The sequence below is a fragment of the Ranitomeya imitator genome, chromosome 2 (assembly GCF_032444005.1).
Source record: "Ranitomeya imitator isolate aRanImi1 chromosome 2, aRanImi1.pri, whole genome shotgun sequence".
NCBI classification, from domain to species: domain Eukaryota; kingdom Metazoa; phylum Chordata; class Amphibia; order Anura; family Dendrobatidae; genus Ranitomeya; species Ranitomeya imitator.
Window position 1 is genome coordinate 235,943,488 of NC_091283.1, and position 23,060 is coordinate 235,966,547.

The window sequence follows — 23,060 nt, forward strand, 5'->3', positions numbered from 1 at the left end:
ACACAAGCCCAAAGGGCAATATTAATCTCCCTTTTTTTTTCCAGGGAGAATTTCTAAAACCCCCCAAAAAAAAAAAATTGGCTTTCTATGGCCCACTATTTGTGAGAGAGATGGGACGCTCAGGACTGGCACAGATGGCACGCTCAGGACTGGCACACAAGCCCAGAGGCCAATATTAATCTCCCTTTTTTTCAGGGAGAATTTATAAAACCCAAAAAAAAATAAAATAGGCTTTCTATGGCCCACTATTTGTGAGAGAGATGGCACACTCAGGACTGGCACACAAGCCCAAAGGCCAATATTAATCTCCCACTGTATTTTTATCAGGGAGAATTTATACACCCCACACAAAAAAATACAGAAAAATGAAAAGGCTTTCTATGGCCCACTATGTGAGAGAGATGGCACACACAGGGATGGCACTCTAGCAGAAATGCCAAATTGCCAATCTTAATCTCCCACCAAAAAAAAAAAAAAAAAAAACAGGGAATGTCCTACAATTACTATCTCCCTGCCTGCAGTAATCTCAGCCAGGTATGGCAGGCAGCTACTATCTCCCTGCCTGCAGTAATCTCAGCCAGGTATGGCAGGCAGCAATAAGGAGTGGACTGATGCACAAATGAAATAAAAAGTGTGGACAAACAAAAAAGATAGCTGTGCAGAAAGGAAGGAACAAGAGGATTTGTGCTTTGAAAAAAGCAGTTGGTTTGCACAGCGGCGTACACACAGCAATGCAGCTATCAGGGAGCCTTCTAGGGCAGCCCAATGAGCTACAGCGCTGAGGGGAAAAAAAAAAAAACTTCCACTGTCCCTGCACACCGAGGGTGGTGTTGGACAGTGCAAATCGCTGCAGCACAAGCGGTTTTGTGGTTAATGGACCCTGCCTAACGCTATCCCTGCTTCTGACAAAGCGGCAGCAACCTCTCCCTAAGCTCAGATCAGCAGCAGTAAGATGGCGGTCGGCGGGAACGCCTCTTTATAGCCCCTGTGACGTCGCAGACAGCAAGCCAATCACTGCAATGCCCTTCTCTAAGATGGTGGGGACCAGGACCTATGTCATCACGCTGCCCACACTCTGCGTTTACCTTCATTGGCTGAGAAATGGCGCTTTTCGCGTCATTGAAACGCGACTTTGGCGCGAAAGTCGCGTACCGCATGGCCGACCCCGCACAGGGGTCGGATCGGGTTTCATGAAACCCCGACTTAGCCAAAAGTCGGCGACTTTTGAAAATGTTCGACCCGTTTCGCTCAACCCTAGCCGACATCATAATTGCGTTCGCAGGCGAAAACTTCCGAGAAAAGAAGGCACACGGTTTCATCAAGGAACCATCAGAATTCCTCTGAGACAAAACGGGCCCTGCCCCAATCTCAGACGCGTCAACCTCAACCTCAAATGGAAGAGAAACATCCGGCTGACGCAACACGGGCAGAAGTAAATCGGCGTTTAAGCTCCTGAATGGCAGAAACAGCCGCGGAGAACCAATTCGTAACATCAGCGCCCTTCTTCGTCAAATCGGTCAGGGGTTTAACCACACTGGAGAAGTTGGCTATGAAACGGCGATAAAAATTAGCAAAGCCCAAAAATTTCTGAAGGCTCTTCACAGATGTGGGCTGAATCCAATCATGAATGGCCTGAACCGTAACCGGATCCATTTCTATAGATGAGGGAGAAAAATTGAAGCCCAAAAAAGAAACCTTCTGCACTCCAAAGAGACACTTAGACCCCTTCACAAATAAAGCATTATCACGAAGGATCTGAAATACCATCCTGACCTGTTCACATGAGACTCCCAATCATCGGAAAAAATCAAAATATCATCCAAATATACAATCATGAATTTATCAAGATACAGTAACTCCGAAAGATATCATGCATGAAGGACTGGAACACAGATGGAGCATTAGAGAGTCCGAATGGCATCACAAGGTATTCAAAATGGCCTTCGGGCGTATTAAATGCAGTTTTCCATTCGTCACCCTGTGAGCAGCATGAGACGTACTCTGGAGAAGGTACCTGTACTGACCGCAGACCCTGAACTTAACACCGCAACTAGAAGCAGCCGTGGGATGTACCTAACTCTCCCTAGACACCTCGACACAGCCTGAGGACTAAATACCCCTAAAGATAGAAACGGGAAAACTATCTTGCCTCAGAGAAAATCCCCAAAGGATAGACAGCCCCCCACAAATATTGACTGTGAGAGGAGAGGGAAATGACATACGCAGACTGAAATCAGGATTTAGCAAAGGAGGCCATTCTAACTAGAAAGAAAGTATAGGACAGAGTACTATGCGGTCAGTATTAAAACACTAGAAAAAATCCACCACAGACCATACAAAATCTCCACATCTGACTAAAGACATGGAGGGTATATCTGCATCTCCAGAGATACAGCTTGGCTGAATAAATCCTTACACAGACCAAGCTGAACAAGACAAAACATATAAATGCACTGAACTATAAGGCCCACAGCATGTGGACAGCAAAAACAAAGCCAGAACTTATCTTTGTTGAAATGAACAGCAAAAACAGGAGAGACCAGGCAGGATGTGAATCCTCCAAAAACAATGGGCAACTGGCACTGACTAAAGAAACAAGCAAGACTAAATAGCCCAGTCCAAAGCACTAAGTGGACACACCTGATGAATGCTGCGATCCAAAGACAGCAGCACTACCACTCATAACCACCGGAGAGAGCCCAAGAGCAGAATTCACAACAGTCTACCTCCACTGTCAGGCAGTTAACAGTATAGGATTGCACTTTAGGGCTCACTAGTTTTCCTGTATTACAGGTTCAGTTAGGGATTTATAGGGTGAGCCGTCGAGGAGTGGGAGCGCCTACCGCGGTAAATTAGGGTGCCAACCTCCACTGACAGGCAGGATTCATGGTAGTCCGATATAGGGTTCGTTAGGTACATTAAGTACTTTTTTACTGTATTGATAAATAGAGTATTTTTAAACTATTGGATTAACCCCTTAGTGACAGAGCCAATTTGGTACTTAATGACCAGGCCAATTTTTGCAATTCTGACCACTGTCACTTTATGAGGTTATAACTCTGGAACGCTTCAACGGATCCCGCCGATTCTGAGATTGTTTTTTCATGACATATTGTACTTCATGTTAGTGGTAACATTTCTTCGATATTACTTGCGATTATTTATGAAAAAAACGGAAATATGGCGAAAATTTTTAAAATTTTGCAATTTTCAAACTTTGTATTTTTATGCCCTTAAATCAGAGAGATATGTCACGAAAAATAGTTAATAAATAACATTTCCCACATGTCTACTTTACATCAGCACAATTTTGGAAACATTTTTGTTAGGGAGTTATAAGGGTTAAAAGTTGACCAGCAATTTCTCATTTTTACAACACCATTTTTTTTTAGGGACCACATCACATTTGAAGTCATTTTGAGGGGTCTATATGATAGAAAATAATGAAGTGTGACACCATTCTAAAAACTACACCCCTCAAGGTTCTCAAAACCACATTCAAAAAGTTTATTAACCCTTTACGTGCTTCACAGGAACTGAAACAATGTGGAAGGAAAAAAATGAACATTTAACTTTTTTTTGCAAACATCTTAATTCAGAACCATTTTTTTTATTTTCACAAGTGTAAAAACAGAAATGTAACCATAAATTTTGTTATGCAATTTCTCCTGAATACGCCAATACCCCATATGTGGGGGTAAACCACTTTTTAGGCGCACCGCAGAACTTAGAAGTGAAGGAGCGCCGTTTGACTTTTTCAATGCAGAATTGGCTGGAATTTAGATCGGACGCCATGTCACGTTTAGAGAGCCCCTGATGTGCCTAAACAGTGGAAACTCCCCACAAGTGACACCATTTTGGAAACTAGACCCCTTAAGGAACTTATCTAGATGTGTGGTGAGCACTTTGAACCCCCAAGTGCTTCACAGAAGTTTATAACGTAGAGCCGTGAAAATAAAAAATCGCTTTTGTTTACACAAAAATGATCTTTTCGCCCACAAATTCTTATTTTCACAAGGGTAACAGGAGAAATTAGACCACAAAAGTTGTTGTGCAATTTCTCCTGAGTACGCTGATACCCAATATGTGGGGGTAAACCACTGTTAGGGCGCACCGCAGAGCTTGGAAGAGAAGGAGTGACGTTTTACTTTTTCAATGTAGAATTGGCTGGAATTGAGATTGGACGCCATGTCGCGTTTGGAGAGCCCCTGATGTGCCTAAACAGTGGAAACCCCCCACAAGTGACACCATTTTGGAAACTAGACCCCTTAAGGAACTTATCTAGATGTGTGGCGAGCACTTTGAACCCCCATGTGCTTCACAGAAGTTTATAACGTAGAACCGTGAAAATAAAAAATATTTTTTTTTTCCACAAAAAAGATTTTTTAGCCCCCAAGTTTTTATTTTCACAAGGGTAACAAGAGAAATTGGACCCCAAAAGTTGTTGTCCAATTTGTCCTGTGTATGCTGGTACCCCATATGTGGGGGTAAACCACTGTTTGGGCGCTCGGAAGGAAGGAGCGCCGTTTTGGAATGCAGACTTTGATAGAATGGTCTGCGGGTATTATGTTGCGTTTGCAGAGCCCCTGATGTACCTAACCAGTAGAAACCCTCCACAAGTGACCCCATTTTGGAAACTAGACCCCCCAAGGAACTTATCTAGATGTGTGGTGAGAACTTTGAATGCCCAAGTGCTTCACAGAAGTTTAGAATGCAAAGACGTGAAAATAAAAAAAAAAAATTTTTTCACAAAAAAGATATTGTAGCCCCCAAGTTTTTATTTTCACAAGGGTAACAAGAGAAATTGGACCCCAGAAGTTGTTGTCCAATTTATCCCGAGTACGTTGATGCCCCATATGTGGGGGTAAACCACTGTTTGGGCGCACGGCAGAGCTCAGAAGGGAGGGAGCACCATTTGACTTTTTGAGCGCAAAATTGGCTGTCGTGTTTGGAGACCCCCTGATGTACCTAAACAGTGGAAACCCCCCAATTCTAGCTCCAACCCTAACCCCAACACACCCCTAACCCTAATCCCAACCTCATCCATAATCCTAATCACTAACCCTAACCATAATCACAACCCTTACCCCAAAACAACCCTAATGTCAACCCTAACCATAACCCTAATCAAAACCCTAAATCCAACACACCCCTAATCCTAATCTCAACCCTAACCTCAAACCTAACCCTAATCCCAATACACCCCTAATCACAACCCTAACCTTAACCCTAATCCCAAACCTAACCCTAATCCCAAGCGTAACCCTAATGCCAACCCTAACCCTAATACCAACCCTAATCCAAACCCTAACCCTAATCCCAGCTCTAACCCTAACTTTAGCCCCAACCCTAGCCCTAACTTTAGCCACAACCCTAACCCTAGCCCTAAGGCTACTTTCACACTTGCGTCGTTTGGCATCCGTCGCAATCCGTCGTTTTGGACAAGAAACGGATCCTGCAAATGTGCCCGCAGGATGCGTTTTTTGCCCATAGACTTGTATTGCCGACGGATTGTGACGGATGGCCACACGTCGCGTCCGTCGTGCACTGGATCAGTTGTGTTTTGGCGGACCGTCGGCACAAAAAAAGTTCAATGAAACGTTTTTTTGTACGTCGCATCCGCCATTTCTGACCGCGCATGCGTGGCCGTAACTCCGCCCCCTCATCCCCAGGACATAGATTGGGCAGCGGATGCGTTGAAAAACTACAGCTGCTGCCCACGTTGTGCACAATTTTCACAACGTGCGTCGGTATGTCGGGCCGACGCATTGCGACGGCCCCGTTCCGACGTAAGTGTGAAAGAAGCCTAACCCTAAATTTAGCCCCAACCCTAACCCTAAATTTAGCCCCAACCCTACCCCTAACCCTACCCCTAATTTTAGCCCCAACTGCTGTTCTCCTGCCGGCCGGCAGATGGAGACAGATGGCGGGCGCACTGCGCATGCGCCCGCCATTTTCTTCTGCTGGCGGCCAGGAGGAGCAGCAAGAGGATCCAGGGACACAGGTGAGTATTGTAGGGTCCCCGAATCCCCCTATTTCTCTGTCCTCTGATGTGCGATCACATCAGAGGACAGAGAATTACACTTTACTTTTTTTTTTTTTTTTTTTGCGGTCGTCGGTAAACAGTTAATTACCGGCGATCGCAAAACAGGGGTCGGTAAAACCGACCCCGATCATGCTCTTTGGGGTCTCGGCTACCCCCGGCAGCCGAGACCCCAAAGATTCTCCCGGTGCCGGCCGGCGAGTGCACTGCGCATGCGCCTGCCATTTTGAAGATGGCGGCGCCCACCGGGAGCCACGAGGAGCATCGGGGGAGCTAGGTGAGTATTGGGGGGCCACCTGGGACCCCTTTTCTCTGTCCTCCGATGTGCGATCACATCGGAGGACAGAGAAATTAAAAAGAGATCGCGTTTTTTTTTTTTTTTTGCGATCGCCGGTAAACGGTTAATTACCGGCGATCGCAAATGCGGGGTGGGTTAAAAAAAACCCCGAATCATGTTCTCTGGGGTCTCGGCTACCCCCGGCAGCCGAGACCCCGGAGAAAATCGGCCTCTGGGGGGCGCTATTCACTTTTTCCACAGCGCCGTTAATTAACGGCGTTGTGGTTTAAGTACCCTTAGCGGCCGCCGTTAAAAGGCGTATCGGCGGTCGCTAAGGGGTTAAAAGTTATATTTTAGGGATCCTTGTTTTTTGTTTGGTTTTCTATCAGTCGATCTCTGGTATTGATGGCATTTAGTTTATCTAAGATCTTCTGTTTCAGACAAGCTGCAGTGCTCTCTAGTTGCAGGGTTGGATCAGGATCTTCAGGGGGTTGCACATGTTGTTCGTCCAGGTCCTCATGTGGGGTGGATCTGCAGTGTAGTTGATCCATCTCAAGTTGTGATAATAGCTTTCTCTTTATGATATTGAAACCGTGGGTTACCAGTTGTTTCTCAGTTAGTGGACATGCAGGTCTTGTATCCATCCAGAGTTTCCTCATACGCTTCATATCTCCTCTCTCATTTGGTCTGCTGTTATAGTAGCATTTCATCAGATCCAGGTTCTCTTGCCCTGCCCATGTATGGTTTGGTCCAGTAGCCCATGTATCATCAGATTGTCCTGGTTCCTCGACATCTGACGCGGACCTTGTTAATCCAGGCGACGTCTGAGCCGGCATGACTCTCTTTGTTAGTCAGTGAAAAGAGGGAGACACAAAACCGCAAATAGGGTCTTATCAAACGTTATACAAAGTTGCCCACCAAGAGAACTACTCACCTGGTCAGATTGAAGGAAGGACATATATTAATGGCGGCTGCTGCAGATCCACAGGTCAGTGCAGGACCTGATTGAAGCACACACTTAGATAGGAGAAAAAAAGGATCATCCCCGAGCCGCCGCAAGAAGAATTTCAAAAATTGTAGAGGTTTTCAACGTGGTTTATTCTACGCGTTTCAGGGTTCAGATGACCCCTTCATCAGGACATACCACAAATATTGTACCAATAATATGGTACAATATTATTGGTACAATATTTGTGGTATGTCCTGATGAAGGGGTCATCTGAACCATAAAAAACGCGTAGAATAAACCACGTTGAAAACCTCTACAATTTTTGAAATTCTTCTTGCGGCAGCTCGGGGATGATCCTTTTTTTCTCCTATCTAAGTGTGTCTCTTTGTTCGTGACACTCTCATGTTTATTGAGGTAGGCACCATATTGTTATGGACCACTACTGGTATATTATGTCCAACAGCGCAGAGCCAGAATTTGAACCCCAGTCTCCCACATTGGTGGCTGTGATTTTACTAAACGTGGCACATGTATTGCCGGCTTCTATTATATCTTTTATTGAATGTTACCGACTTTTTCACATCTTAAGAAAAATGCTTGTGTTACCGATCATGAATCCGAATGTAACATATTTGTGCCGAATTTATGTTTGGCGATCATTTTCTGAACATATTCGCCCATCTCTAATTATGGCCACCACAACCTGCTACACAAAATAAAACACCCCACTCAGTATGGAGGCATTTACTGTCCACCACAACCCCAGTATAATGGCCCCTACCAGCCACACATTCAGTATGAGAGTCCCAACAGCTCTTCTCTTAATATGATGCCCCCACAATTCCTGATATAACCACACACTACTCAGCCAACCTGGTTCCTGAGGAGCGCTGCTCTGGTCTGTGCGGTGTGAGTACTGAGGCTCCGTAATACAGGTGTGATGTAGTGACGTCATTGTGCCTGCAGTGCACGGAGTCTCAGACTCAGAAGTGAAGGCTGAATGGTGGATCAGGAGCTTTCCACTCCCTGATTCACTAATCTATTCAGCGGTATCACCGTCATGGGAATGTGGATATCGCTGCCATTGTGATGATGGGAAGGAAAGGGTGACCAATACCGCACCCCACCGAGCCCTGTCAATTCATAGGCATCATAGCAACCGAGTGGGCTACCTTTATGAATGACACACTCCTGCCTATCCAACTATCGTATGTGAAATATCTCATAGATCCTGGGTTCATTAGTATCTGCACCAAAAATGAGGCTAAGTGAGTATTTTATTAATTGTCGGTGGTCGGAGGTAGTCAGTGAGGTGGATGGTACCATATTGTGAATGTAGGGGGCAGTACTGTGGGAACATTAGAAAGTGGGGGGATGGCAGTACTGTTGGGACATTATACTGTGTGTGGGGGTATAGCGGTACTATGAGATTATAGTGTGTGGGGATATGGCGGTACTATGAGATTATACTGTGTGTGTGAGGGTATGGCGGTACTATGAGAACATTATACTGTGTGTCGGGGTATGGCGGTACTGTAGGAACATTATACTTTGTGTGGGGGTATGGCGGTACTGTAGGAACATTATACTGTGTGGGGGTATGGCGGTACTATGAGAACATTGTACTGTGTGGTGGGATGGAGGTACTATGAGATTATACTGTGTGTGGGGGTATGGCGGTACTATGAGAACATTATACTGTGTGTGGGGATATGGCGGTACTATGAGAACATTATACTGTGTGTGGGGGTATGGCGGTACTATGAGAACATTATACCGTGTGTGGGGGTATGGAGGTACTATGAGAACATTATACTGTGTGTGGGGGTATGGCGGCACTATGAGAACATTATACTGTGTGTGGGGGTATGGAGGTACTATGAGAACATTATACTGTGTGTGGGGGTATGGCGGTACTGTGAGAACATTATACTGTGTGGGGGTATGGAGGTACTATGAGAACATTATACTGTGTGGGGGTATGGCGGTACTATGAGAACATTATACTGTGTGTGGGGGTATGGCGGTACTGTGAGAACATTATACTGTGTGGGGGTATGGAGGTACTATGAGAACATTATACTGTGTGTGGGGGTATGGCGGTACTATGAGAACATTATACTGTGTGTGGGGGTATGGCGGTACTATGAGAACATTATACTGTGTGGGGGTATGGCGGTACTATGAGAACATTATACTGTGTGTGTGGGTATGGCGGTACTATGAGAACATTATACTGTGTGGGGGGTATGGCGGTACTATGAGAACATTATACTGTGTGGGGGGTATGGCGGTACTGTAGGAACATTATACTGTGTGGGGGTATGGCGGTAGTGTGAAAATACCTTTTTTACGAGAGATGCCAGTACTGTGGAGCCATTATACTGTGTGAGCGCCATCATATATATTACATAAGGGGTGTAAAAAGGAGAGTCCTAAAAAAGACTCCTCAGGGCTGTGCTGCATTTGTACAGACTGCTATCTGCCATCCAGACGGGACCATGTGACATCAATGGGGAGAGGGAGGGTTTCCGGAGGGAAGAGTCTAGAGGGTGCACCTGGTCAGGAGACCTTGATGACGCAGTTACTGATATTATAAAGGCCGGAGCCCCAAAGGCAGAACAGATTTGGCGCCAAGCAAAGGAAAGGGGTGCGGGGAAGAATCTGAGGTACCGGCTCATGGTAAAGTGCCCGAGGCAGCTGGGTGTGGGGCAGAACCCTGCTTACAGGGCATAATGGGGGCATTACACTGTGTGGGGCCAAGAAAGGGGCCCTGTACTAGGAGAACAATCCGCTCCCTCACTTCCTGTCCTCCATAGTTGGCTCGTATGTATCTATTACAGGAAACAGAACAACAACGTTATGATTCTTATAAAGAGGCAACAACAACCCCAAAAGAGTCTCAGTGCAGAAGGGGTTAATGTCCCCGCGCTCAGTAATGGGGAATCTCCACATACCTCCACCTGCAGAGCCGCACTCCACATATATGGCTGCGATGTGCGCACAGGACCTGTGATGAGGTCACAGGAGGGAGGAGTCAGGGGTCACGTGATCCGCAGTGAAGACGCTACATGGAGACTTCTCCTCAGTCAGTGACATTTCCGCCATTATTCGCCCTCACTACTGGCACAATTGCCTCGTGCCGCCTTTTCTACACAATGTTCTGTGTGGAATGTAACGTGTGATTTCTCTGGAGACAAATAGACCCCACACATGAGGGAATTATTACCGGTTACCGGACGTCTAGTATATGGCGGCATATGATTGTGCTATCGCCTCCACACCAGGAGCTAAAATGCCGAAATCTCGCTTATTTACCCCCTTCCAGTGTCCGGCTAAGGGTCATATACGGCCATGCACCTCTCCAGTCACTGTGGGGTTTTTGGTAAAAGGATGGAGGGCGGCGTCCATGCTTGGACTTCAGAGAGATTAACCCTTCGGCTGCTGTCACACTATCAGTATTTGGTCAGTATTTTACATCAGTATTTCTCAGCCAAAACCAGGAGTGGGTGATAAATGCAGAAGTGGGGCATATGTTTCTATTATACTTTTCCTCTATTTGTTCCCCTCCTGGTTTTGGCTTACAAATACTGATGTAAAATACTGACCAAATACTGCTAGTGTGGCGGCAGCCTTCCAGTGTCCGGCTAAGGGCTCCTTTCCACTTGCGAGAAACACGTCCGTGTCTGGCATGTGAAAACCAAGCTCTGGCGCCGGCACTTTGGAGCGGAGCGTGCAGCTCCATGTGTTGCTATGCGGCCGCATGCTCCGCTCTGGAGTGCCAGAGCTTGGTTTTCACACGGACGTGTTTCTCGCAAGTGGAAAGGAGCCCGAAGGGTCATATATGGCCATATTAGAGTCCATCTCTCAGTAGACATGGGCAGAGCATGGATCACCATCACGGATCACCACCAAGTTCCTGCCGGCCTACTCCCTGGAGAAAATGGAAATCACTCACTTGTCCGGCTCATGCAAATATTGAATGGAGGAGATGAAAATGGCATAAAATCTTATCCTTTATTAGTGCATCATAAAAACAAGCTGACGCGTTTCAGGCAGTACTGCCCTTAGTCAGTATAATAAAAATACATTACAGAACAATATATAAAGGCACATAACAAGAGGCTGCAGCCAATCACTATAGATGTCCATTAACCATATATCACACACCTGAGTGCCCATTAGATGAAGACACACACCTGCCCAACCTGAGTGTTATACAAATGTTATAGCCACTAAGTCTATATACAAATTATAAGAATACAACACTACTAGTGATGAGCGAATATACTCGTTACTCGAGATTTCCCGAGCATTCTCGGGTGTCCTCTGAGTAATTTTTAGTGCTCGGAGATTTAGCTTTCATCGGCCCAGCTGAATGATTTACAGCTACTAGCCAGGCTGAGAACATGTGGGGGTTGCCTGGTTGCTAGGGAATCGTCACATATACTTATGCTGGCTAACAGATGTAAATCATTCAGCTGCGGTGATGAAAACTAAATCTCCGAGCACTAAAAAATACTCAGAGAAGTATGCTCGGGAAATTATTATTATTATTATTATTATTTATAGCGCAATTTATTCCATGGCGCTTTACATGTGAGGAGGGGTATACATATTAAAAACAAGTACAATAATCTTAAACAATACAAGTCATAACTGGTACAGGAGGAATGAGGACCCTGCCCGCGAAGGCTCACAATCTACAAGGGATGGGTGAGAATACAGTAGGTGAGGGTAGAGCTGGTCATGCAGCGGTTTGGTCGATCGGTGGTTACTGCAGATTGTAGGCTTGTCTGAAGAGGTGGGTCTTCAGGTTCTTTTTGAAGGTTTCGATGGTAGGCGAGAGTCTGATGTGTTGTGGTAGAGGGTTCCAGAGTAGGGGTGATACGCGAGAGAAATCTTGTATACGATTGTGAGAAGAGGAGATAAGAGGGGAGTAGAGAAGGAGATCTTGTGAGGATCGGAGGTTGCGGGTAGGTAAGTACCGGGAGACGAGGTCACAGATGTATGGAGGACACAGGTTGTGGATGGCTTTGTACGTCATGGTAAGGGTTTTGTAGTGGAGTCTCTGGGCAATGGGGAGCCAGTGAAGGGATTGACAGAGGGGAGAGGCCGGGGAGTAGCGGGGGGACAGGTGGATTAGTCGGGCAGCAGAGTTTAGAATAGATTGGAGGGGTGCGAGAGTGTTAGAGGGGAGGCCACAGAGCAGGAGGTTGCAGTAGTCAAGGCGAGAGATGATGAGGGCATGGACTAGGGTTTTTGCAGATTCATGGTTGAGGAATGAACGGATTCGTGAAATATTTTTGAGTTGAAGTCGGCAGGAAGTGGAAAGGGCTTGGATATGTGGTTTGAAGGAGAGATCAGCGTCAAGGATTACCCCGAGGCAGCGAGCTTGTGGGACTGGGGAGAGTGGGCAGCCATTTACTGTAATGGATAGGTTCGATGGGGGGGTCGCGTGTGATGGGGGAAAGATGATGAATTCTGTTTTGTCCATGTTAAGTTTTTAGAAATCTAGTGGAGAAGAAGGATGAAATAGCAGACAGACATTGAGGGATTCTGGTTAGAAGGGAGGTGATATCTGGTCCAGAGATGTAGATCTGTGTGTCGTCAGATTCTATGAGCTGTCCCAGGCCAAAGGTGTAAATGGAGAAGAGCAAGGGCCCAAGGACTGAACCTTGTGGGACTCCAACAGATAGAGGGCGAGGTGAGGAGGTGGTGTGTGAGTGGGAGACGCTGAATGTCCTGTCTGTTAGGTATGATGAGATCCAGGATAGGGCCAAGTCTGCGATGCCAAGGGATGAGAGGGTTTGTAATAATAGGGAATGGTCCACTGTGTCAAAGGCAGCCGACAGGTCGAGGAGGAGGAGGATAGAGTAGTGTCGCTTGCTCTTGGCGGTTAAGAAATCTCGAGTAACGAGTATATTCGCTCAACAGTAAACACTACCCTTCACCAATATATGTAAATACATAAAATACCCCCACATACATACCGTATACACTCGAGTATAAGCCTAGGGTAGGAAACGCAGCAGCAACCTGTGAATTTCAGAAATAAAAATAGATGCTCCATACTGTTCATTATTACCCCATAGATGCTCCATATAAAGCTGTGCCACATATAATGCTCCATACCGTTGATTATTGCCCCATAGATGCTCCATATAAAACTGTGCCATATATAATGCTCTATACCGTTCATTATGGCCCCATAGATGCTCCATATAAAGCTCTGCCATATAGTGCTCTGCACCGTTCATTATTGCCCCATAGATGCTCCATATAAAGCTGTGCCATATAGAATGCTCTGCACCGTTGATTATTGCCCCATAGATGTGCCATATAAAGCTGTGTCATATACAATGCTCAGCACCGTTCATTATGGCCCCATAGATGCTCCATATAAAGCTGTGCCATATAGAATGCTCTGCACCGTTCATTATGGCCCCAGAGATGCTCCATATAAAGCTGTGCCATATATAAGGCTCTGCACCGTTCATTATGGCCCCATAGATGCTCCATATAAAGCTGTGCCATATAGAATGCTCTGCACCGTTCATTACGGCCCCATAGATGCTCCACATAAAGCTCTGCCCCATAGAGAATGCTCTGCACCGTTCATTATGGCCCCATAGATGCTCCACATAAAGCTGTGCCATATAGAATGCTCTGCACCGTTCATTATGGCTCCATAGATGCTCCATATAAAGCTGTGCCATGTAGAATGCTCTGCACCGTTCATTATGGCCTCATAGATGCTCCATATAAAGCTGTGCCATATAAAATGCTCTGCACCGTTCATTATGGCCCCATAGATGCATCAAATAAAGCTGTGCCATATAGAATGCTCTGCACTGTTCATTATGGCCCCATAGATGCTCCATATAAAGCTGTGCCGTATATAATGCTCTGCACCATTCATTATGGCCCCATAGATGCTCCACATAAAACTGTGCCATATAGAATGCTCTGCACCGTTCATTATGGCCCCATAGATGCATTACATAAAGCTGTGCCACATATAATGCTCTGCACCGTTCATTATGGCCCCATAGATGCTCCATATAAAGCTGTGCCATATAATGCTCTGCACCGTTCATTATGGCCCCATAGATGCTCCACATACAGCTGTGCCATATATAATGCTCTGCACAGTTCATTATAGCCCCATAGATGCTCCATATTAAGCTGTGCCATATATAATGCTCTGCACCATTCATTATGGCCCCATAGATGCTCCACATACAGCCGTGCCATATAGAATGCTCTGCACAGTTCATTATAGCCCCATAGATGCTCCATATTAAGCTGTGCCATATATAATGCTCTGCACCATTCATTATGGCCCCATAGATGCTCCATATAAAGCTCTGCCATATAGTGCTCTGCACCGTTCATTATTGCCCCATAGATGCTCCATATAAAGCTGTGCCATATAGAATGCTCTGCACCGTTGATTATTGCCCCATAGATGCTCCATATAAAGCTGTGCCACATATAATTCTCTGCACCGTTCATTACGGCCCCATAGATGCTCCATATAAAGCTGTGCCATATAGAATGCTCTGCACCGTTCATTACAGCCCCATAGATGCTCCACATAAAGCTGTGCCCCATATAGAATTCTCTGCACCGTTCATTATGGCCCCATAGATGCTCCATAGAAAGCTGTGCCATATATAATGCTCTGCACCATTCATTATGGCCCCATAGATGCTCCACATAAAGCTGTGCCCCATACAGAATGCTCTGCACCGTTCATTATAGCCCCATAGATGCTCCATATAAAGCTGTGCCATATAGAATGCTCTGCACCATTCATTATGGCCCCATAGATGCTCCACATAAAGCTGTGCCATATAGAATGCTCTGCACCGTTCATTATGGCCCCATAGATGCTCCATAAAAAGCTGTGCCATATATAATGCTCTGCACTGTTCATTATGGCCCCATAGATGCTCCACATAAAGCTGTGCCATATAGAATGCTCTGCACCGTTCATTATGGCCCCATAGATGCTCCATATAAAGCTGTGCCATATAGAATGCTCTGCACCGTTCATTATGGCCCCATAGATGCTCCACATAAAGCTGTGCCCCATATAGAATGCTCTGTACCGTTCATTATGGCCCCATAGATGCTCCATAGAAAGCTGTGCCATATATAATGCTCTGCACCGTTCATTATGGCCCCATAGATGCTACATAAAAAGCTGTGCCACATATAATGCTCTGCACCGTTCATTATGGCCCCATAGATGCTCCATATAAAGCTGTGCCATATAGAATGCTCTGCACCGTTCATTATGGCCCCATAGATGCTCCATAAAAAGCTGTGCCATATATAATGCTCTGCACTGTTCATTATGGCCCCATAGATGCTCCACATAAAGCTGTGCCATATAGAATGCTCTGCATCGTTCATTATGGCCCCATAGATGCTCCACATAAAGCTGTGCCATATATAATGCTCTGAAAGTTCATTATGGCCCCATAGATGCTCCATATAAAGCTGTGCCATATAATGCTCTGCACCGTTCATTATGGCCCCATAGATACTCCATATAAAGCTGTGCCATATAGAATGCTCTGCACCATTCATTATGGCCCCATAGATGCTCCACATACAGCCGTGCCATATAGAATGCTCTGCACTGTTCATTATGGCCCCATAGATGCTCCATATAAAGCTCTGCCATATAGTGCTCTGCACCGTTCATTATTGCCCCATAGATGCTCCATATAAAGCTGTGCCACATATAATGCTCTGCACCGTTCATTACGGCCCCATAGATGCTCCATATAAAGCTGTGCCATATAGAATGCTCTGCACCGTTCATTACGGCCCCATAGATGCTCCACGTAAAGCTGTGCCATATATAATGCTCTGCACCGTTCATTATGGCCCCATAGATGCTCCATAAAAAGCTGTGCCATATAGAATGCTCTGCACCATTCATTATGGCCCCATAGATGCTCCATATAAAGATGTGCCATATAGAATGCTCTGCACCATTCATTATGGCCCCATAGATGCTCCACATAAAGCTGTGCCCCATATAGAATGCTCTGCACCGTTCATTATGGCCCCATAGATGCTCCATTGAAAGCTGTGCCATATATAATACTCTGCACCATTCATTATGGCCCCATAGATGCTACATGTAAAGCTGTGCCACATATAATGCTCTGCACCGTTCATTATGGCCCCATAGATGCTCCATATAAAGCTGTGCCATATAGAATGCTCTGCACCATTCATTATGGCCCCATAGATGCTCCACATAAAGCTGTGCCATATAGAATGCTCTGCACCGTTCATTATGGCCCCATAGATGCTCCATATAAAGCTGTGCCATATAGAATGCTCTGCACCATTCATTATGGCCCCATAGATGCTCCATAAAAAGCTGTGCCATATATAATGCTCTGCACTGTTCATTATGGCCCCATAGATGCTCCACATAAAGCTGTGCCATATAGAATGCTCTGCACCGTTCATTATGGCCCCATAGATGCTCCACATAAAGCTGTGCCATATAGAATGCTCTGCACTGTTCATTATGGCCTCATAGATGCTCCACATACAGCTGTGCCATATAGAATGCTCTGCACTGTTCATTATGGCCCCATAGATGCTCCACATAAAGCTGTGCCATATAGAATGCTCTGCACCGTTCATTATGGCCCCATAGATGCTCCACATAAAGCTGTGCCATATAGAATGCTCTGCACCGTTCATTATGGCCCCATAGATGCTCCACATAAAGCTGTGCCATATAAAATGCTCTGCACCGTTCATTATGGCCCCAAAGATGCTCCACATAAAGCTGTGCCCCATATAGAATGCTCTGTACCGTTCATTATGGCCCCATAGATGCTCCATAGAAAGCTGTGCCCCATATAATGCACTGCACCGTTCATTATGGCCCCATAGATGCTCCATATAAAGCTGTGCCATATAGAATGCTCTGCACCATTCATTATGGCCCCATAGATGCTCCATAAAAAGCTGTGCCATATATAATGCTCTGCACTGTTCATTATGGCCCCATAGATGCTCCATATAAAGCTGTGCCATATAGAATGCTCTGCACCGTTCATTATGGCCCCATAGATGCTCCACATGAAGCTGTGCCATATAGAATGCTCTGCACCGTTCATTATGGCCCCATAGATGCTCCACATAATGCTGTGCCCCATATAATGCTCTGCACCGTTCATTATGGCCCCATAGATGCTCCTTATAAAGCTGTGCCATATAGAATGCTCTGCACCGTTCATTATGGCCGCATAGATGCTCCATAAAAAGCTGTGCCCCATATAATGCTCTGCACCGTTCATTATGGCCCCATAGATGCTCCATATAAAGCTGTGCCATATAGAATGCTCTGCACCGTTCATTATGGCCCCATAGATGCTCCACATAAATCTGTGCCCCATATAGAATGTTCTGCACCGTTCATTATGGCCCCATAGATGCTCCATAGAAAGCTGTGCCACATATAATGCTCTGCACCGTTCATTATGGCCCCATAGATGCTCCATATAAAGCTGTGCCATATAGAATGCTCTGCACCGTTCATTATGACCCCATAGATGCTCCATATAAAGCTATGCCATATAGAATGCTCTGCACCGTTCATTATGGCCCCATAGATGCTCCATATAAAATGCTCTGCACCGTTCATTATGGCCCCGCCCCATAGATGCTCCATGTAAAGCTGTGCCACATATAATGCTCTGCACCGTTCATTATGGCCCCGCCCCATAGATGCTCCATATAAAGCTATGCCATATATAATGCTCTGCACCGTTCATTATGGCCCTATAGATGCTCCATATAAAGCTGTGCCATATACAATGCTCTGCACCGTTCATTATGGCCCCATAGATGCTCCATATAAAATGCTCTGCACCGTTCATTATGGCCCCGCCCCATAGATGCTCCATATAAAGCTGTGCCACATATAATGCTCTGCACCGTTCATTATGGCCCCGCCCCATAGATGCTCCATATAAAGCTGTGCCCCATATAATGCTCTGCACCGTTCATTATGGCCCCATAGATGCTCCATAGAAAGCTGGGCCACATATAATGCTCTGCACCATTCATTATGGCCTCATAGATGCTCCATATAAAGCTGTGCCACATATAATGCTCCATACAGTTCATTATGGTCCCATAGATGCTCCATATAAAGCTGTGCCATATATAATGCTCTGCTCTGTTCATTATGGCCCTGCCCCATAGATGCTCCATATAAAGCTGTGCCATATAGAATGCTCTGCACCATTCATTATGGACCCATAGATGCTCCACATAAAGCTGTGCCATATAGAATGCTCTGCACCGTTCATTATGGCCCCATAGATGCTCCACATAAAGCTATGCCATATAGAATGCTCTGCACCGTTCATTATGGCCCCATAGATGCTCCATATAAAGCTGTGCCATATAGAATGCTCTGCTCTGTTCATTATGGCCCTGCCCCATAGATGCTCCATATAAAGTTGTGCCATATAGAATGCTCTGCACCATTCATTATGGCCCCATAGATGCTCCACATAAAGCTGTGCCATATAGAATGCTCTGCACCGTTCATTATGGCCCCATAGATGCTCCATATAAAGCTGTGCCATATAGAATGCTCTGCACCGTTCATTATGGCCCCATAGATGCTCCATAAAAAGCTGTGCCATATGTAATGCTCTGCACTGTTCATTATGGCCCCATAGATGCTCCACATAAAGCTGTGCCATATAGAATGCTCTGCACCGTTTATTATGGCCCCATAGATGCTCCACATAAAGCTGTGCCATATAGAATGCTCTGCACTGTTCATTATGGCCTCATAGATGCTCCACATACAGCTGTGCCATATAGAATGCTCTGCACTAGAGTTGAGCGACCTTGACCTTTTTAGAGTCGAGCCGGGTTTCGCGAAACCCGACTATCTCAAAAGTCGGGTCGAGTGAAATCGGCCGATTATGACGTAAAGTCGGGATCGACCGAAACACGAAACCCAATGCAAGTCAATGGGGCAGCACAGTAGGCAGTGAGTGGGGGCCAGGAAAACACCTAGAGTGCCCATTTTAATGTCAAAACCATCCATTCTTCTTAATGAAGCTTGTCAAGCGTAATTTACCTTATAATAATTGGAAGGCATTTGAAATTGGGGGTCATTTGGCTAAAGTTGTGGTGGGTAGGGCTGGTTCAAGTAATTAGTGGGCCCAGGAAATCTGGACCACGTCACGGCAGTGGAGCAGGGAGAGGTAAGTATTTCAACTTTGCAAGTGCTGTGAATCTGAGCAAGCAGGGGGGGCCCACTCGTTGGCATTGGCACTGGCACAGGGCCCCTCAAAGTACAGCGGTGTGTTTGCACGGCGGGGGCGCCTCCCACCGGCAGCAACACTTTTGCGTACTATGAGAGGCCCTGTGCCAGTGACGTCGCCAACTAGTATTCCTCCCCCCACCTGATGAAGGAACCTGCACTTTCATCTGCACCTTCCTCTTTGTCCCCGTGTAAGGTGGTATGGTATGCGGGAAGAGCAACCTGACTTTCAGCAGGGTCACAATGTTGTTGTGTAGCGTGCACGGGGAATGTTGCGTTATGGGTCAATGTACCAGCAGACTCATCTATCACTGGCTGGGCAATGGGCAGGATGAGGAGGAAACACAGATATAGGCCCAAAGAATAAAGTTGGCTAAATGCAGTTCAAAATTGGTAACACAGGAATAACCAGGGGGCATTGCAGTGGAGGACAACTGGAATGAGAGGCTGACACAGAGAGTAGGCCCAAATCAGTAAGTAGTCGAAATGCAGTTCAAAATTGGCAACCGTAGTAAACAGGCGGCACAGCTTTGTTCAGTGGAGGAGAACAGCAAGGAGTGGCAGACACCGATAGTAGGCCCCAACCCAACTAGTAGGCCAAATGCAGTCTAACATTAACAACTACTTAACGAGCGCCTGAAAACGGAATTTCAGGACAGGAAACCAGGAGAACAGCAAGGAGCGGCAGACACTGTTAGTAGGCCCCAAACCAACTAGTACGCCAAATGCAGTTGTTCCATTTAACCACAATTTAACGAGAGCCTGAAGATAGAAGCTCAGGAAAGGCAACCTGGAGAACACCTTGGAGTGGAACACACCATCTCTCTCCACCCCATACGCATTTTGTAGGCCTAATGCAGTGTAGTTTTCTACAACTACTAAACGAGAGTCGGAAGACCGAAGCAATGGCAAGGAAACCTGGGGAACACCTTGGAGTGTAACACACCATCTCTCTCCACCCGATACCCATTTTGTAGGCCTAATGCAGTGTAGTTTTCTACAACTACTAAACGAGAGTCTGAAGACCGAAGCAATGGCAAGGAAACCTGGGGAACACCTTGGAGTGTAACACACCATCTCTCTCCACCCGATACCCATTTTGTAGGCCTAATGCAGTGTAGTTTTCTACAACTACTAAACGAGAGTCGGAAGACCGAAGCAATGGCAAGGAAACCTGGGGAACACCTTGGAGTGTAACGCACCATCTCTCTCCACCCGATACCCATTTTGTAGGCCTAATGCAGTGTAGTTTTCTACAACTACTAAACGAGAGTCTGAAGACCGAAGCAATGGCAAGGAAACCTGGGGAACACCTTGGAGTGTAACACACCATCTCTCTCCACCCGATACCCATTTTGTAGGCCTAATGCAGTGTAGTTTTCTACAACTACCAAACGAGAGTCTGAAGACCGAAGCAATGGCAAGGAAACCTGGGGAACACCTTGGAGTGTAACACACCATCTCTCTCCACCCGATACCCATTTTGTAGGCCTAATGCAGTGTAGTTTTCTACAACTACTAAACGAGAGTCGGAAGACCGAAGCAATGGCAAGGAAACCTGGGGAACACCTTGGAGTGTAACACACCATCTCTCTCCACCCGATACCCATTTTGTAGGCCTAATGCAGTGTAGTTTTCTACAACTACTAAACGAGAGTCTGAAGACCGAAGCAATGGCAAGGAAACCTGGGGAACACCTTGGAGTGTAACACACCATCTCTCTCCACCCGATACCCATTTTGTAGGCCTAATGCAGTGTAGTTTTCTACAACTACTAAACGAGAGTCGGAAGACCGAAGCAATGGCAAGGAAACCTGGGGAACACCTTGGAGTGTAACACACCATCTCTCTCCACCCGATACCCATTTTGTAGGCCTAATGCAGTGTAGTTTTCTACAACTACTAAACGAGAGTCGGAAGACCGAAGCAATGGCAAGGAAACCTGGGGAACACCTTGGAGTGTAACACACCATCTCTCTCCACCCCATACCCAATTTGTAGGCCTAATGCAGCCTACTTTCCGACAACTACTAAACGAGAGCATGAAGATCGAAGCTCAGGAAAGGCAACCTGGGGAACACCTTGGAGTGTAACACACCCTCTCTCTACACCACGGAAGGGCTGATTCTTAGGAAGGAAGGCTGTCGGAAAGAAGCAGGGCGCGTCCGAGGGTGATTATATTCTTATTAGGTATATACTCACCCTCGGACGCGCCCTGCTTCTTTATTTGTAATGAATGTTTATTTGCAATGTGGTTTTGACTTACTCTATTTTTTTGGTAAATAATGATTTTATTATTTTCATTGTTTTGCATCTTCTTGGCAATAATATAAAGAAGACGCGACAGGACAACACTCGGTGGATGCCATATCTGTGTTTTAAATTGAAAAAAACTTTCAGTTAACTACTTGCAGGAGAAAGTTATTGTAGCTGGTGGCCATTTTTAGTACTGTACCAGATTTTTGTTGTATGTGTTTGTTTTTAATGTTAAAATGTCTGCATTTGATATCTCTCCAGTATTTTCTTTTTTATAAGCAAAATACTTATTTTTATATTTTCTGATGTTGGTTCAAGGGGTACACGGGCAGCAGTAGACAGGTCAGTGGAGGCCTAGTGGAAGGAGGGACCGCAGACAGGCTTCGAAGGCCTAACATAATAAATTGGGCTGGCTGTAGGCAATTTAAAATTGGTTCCAGGGGAACACGGGCAGCAGTGGCCTGGTCTGTGTAGTAGTAGTGGAAAGAACGGGCCGCAGACAGGCTTCGAAGGCCTAACATAACAAAAATTGGGATGTAGGCAATTTACAATTGGTTCCAGGGGAACACGGACAGCAGTAGACAGGTCAGTGGAGGCCTAGTGGAAGGAGGGACCGCAAACAGGCTTCGAAGGCCTAACATAATAAATTGGGCTTGCTGTCGGCAATTTTAAATTGGTTCCAGGGGAACACGGGCGGCAGTAGCCAGGTCAGTGTAGTAGTAGTGGAAAGAACGGGCCGCAGACAGGCTTCGAAGGCCTAACATAACAAAAATTGGGCTGTAGGCAATTTAAAATTGGTTCCAGGGGAACACGGGCAGCAGTAGACAGGTCAGTGGAGGCCTAGTAGAAGGAGGGACCGCAGACAGGCTTCGAAGCCCTAACATAATAAATTGGGCTTGCTGTCGGCAATTTTAAATTGGTTCCAGGGGAACACGGGCAGCAGTGGCCTGGTCAGTGTAGTAGTAGTGGAAAGAACGGGCCGCAGACAGGCTTCGAAGGCCTAACATAACAAAAATTGGGCTGTAGGCAATTTAAAATTGGTTCCAGGGGAACACGGGCAGCAGTGGCCTGGTCAGTGTAGTAGTAGTGGAAAGAACGGGCCGCAGACAGGCTTCGAAGGCCTAACATAATAAATTGGGCTGGCTGTAGGCAATTTAAAATTGGTTCCAGGGGAACACGGGCAGCAGTGGCCTGGTCAGTG

At 46.1% G+C, this 23,060-nt stretch overlaps 1 protein-coding gene across 2 annotated transcripts in view; it reads right to left on the reverse strand.

The window, feature by feature from the left end:
• LOC138662812 (zinc finger protein 773-like) overlaps positions 1 to 10,283 on the reverse strand; it is a 60,145-nt gene extending 49,862 nt beyond the window's left edge. The window contains exon 1 of one of the 2 annotated variants that reach the window (XM_069748772.1): positions 10,227 to 10,283. The gene's annotated coding sequence lies outside the window, so the exon portion shown is untranslated. The remainder of the gene's footprint in view (positions 1 to 10,226) is intronic. The other variant, XM_069748773.1, reaches the window with a different exon arrangement.
• Between the last annotated feature and the right edge of the window lie 12,777 nt (positions 10,284 to 23,060).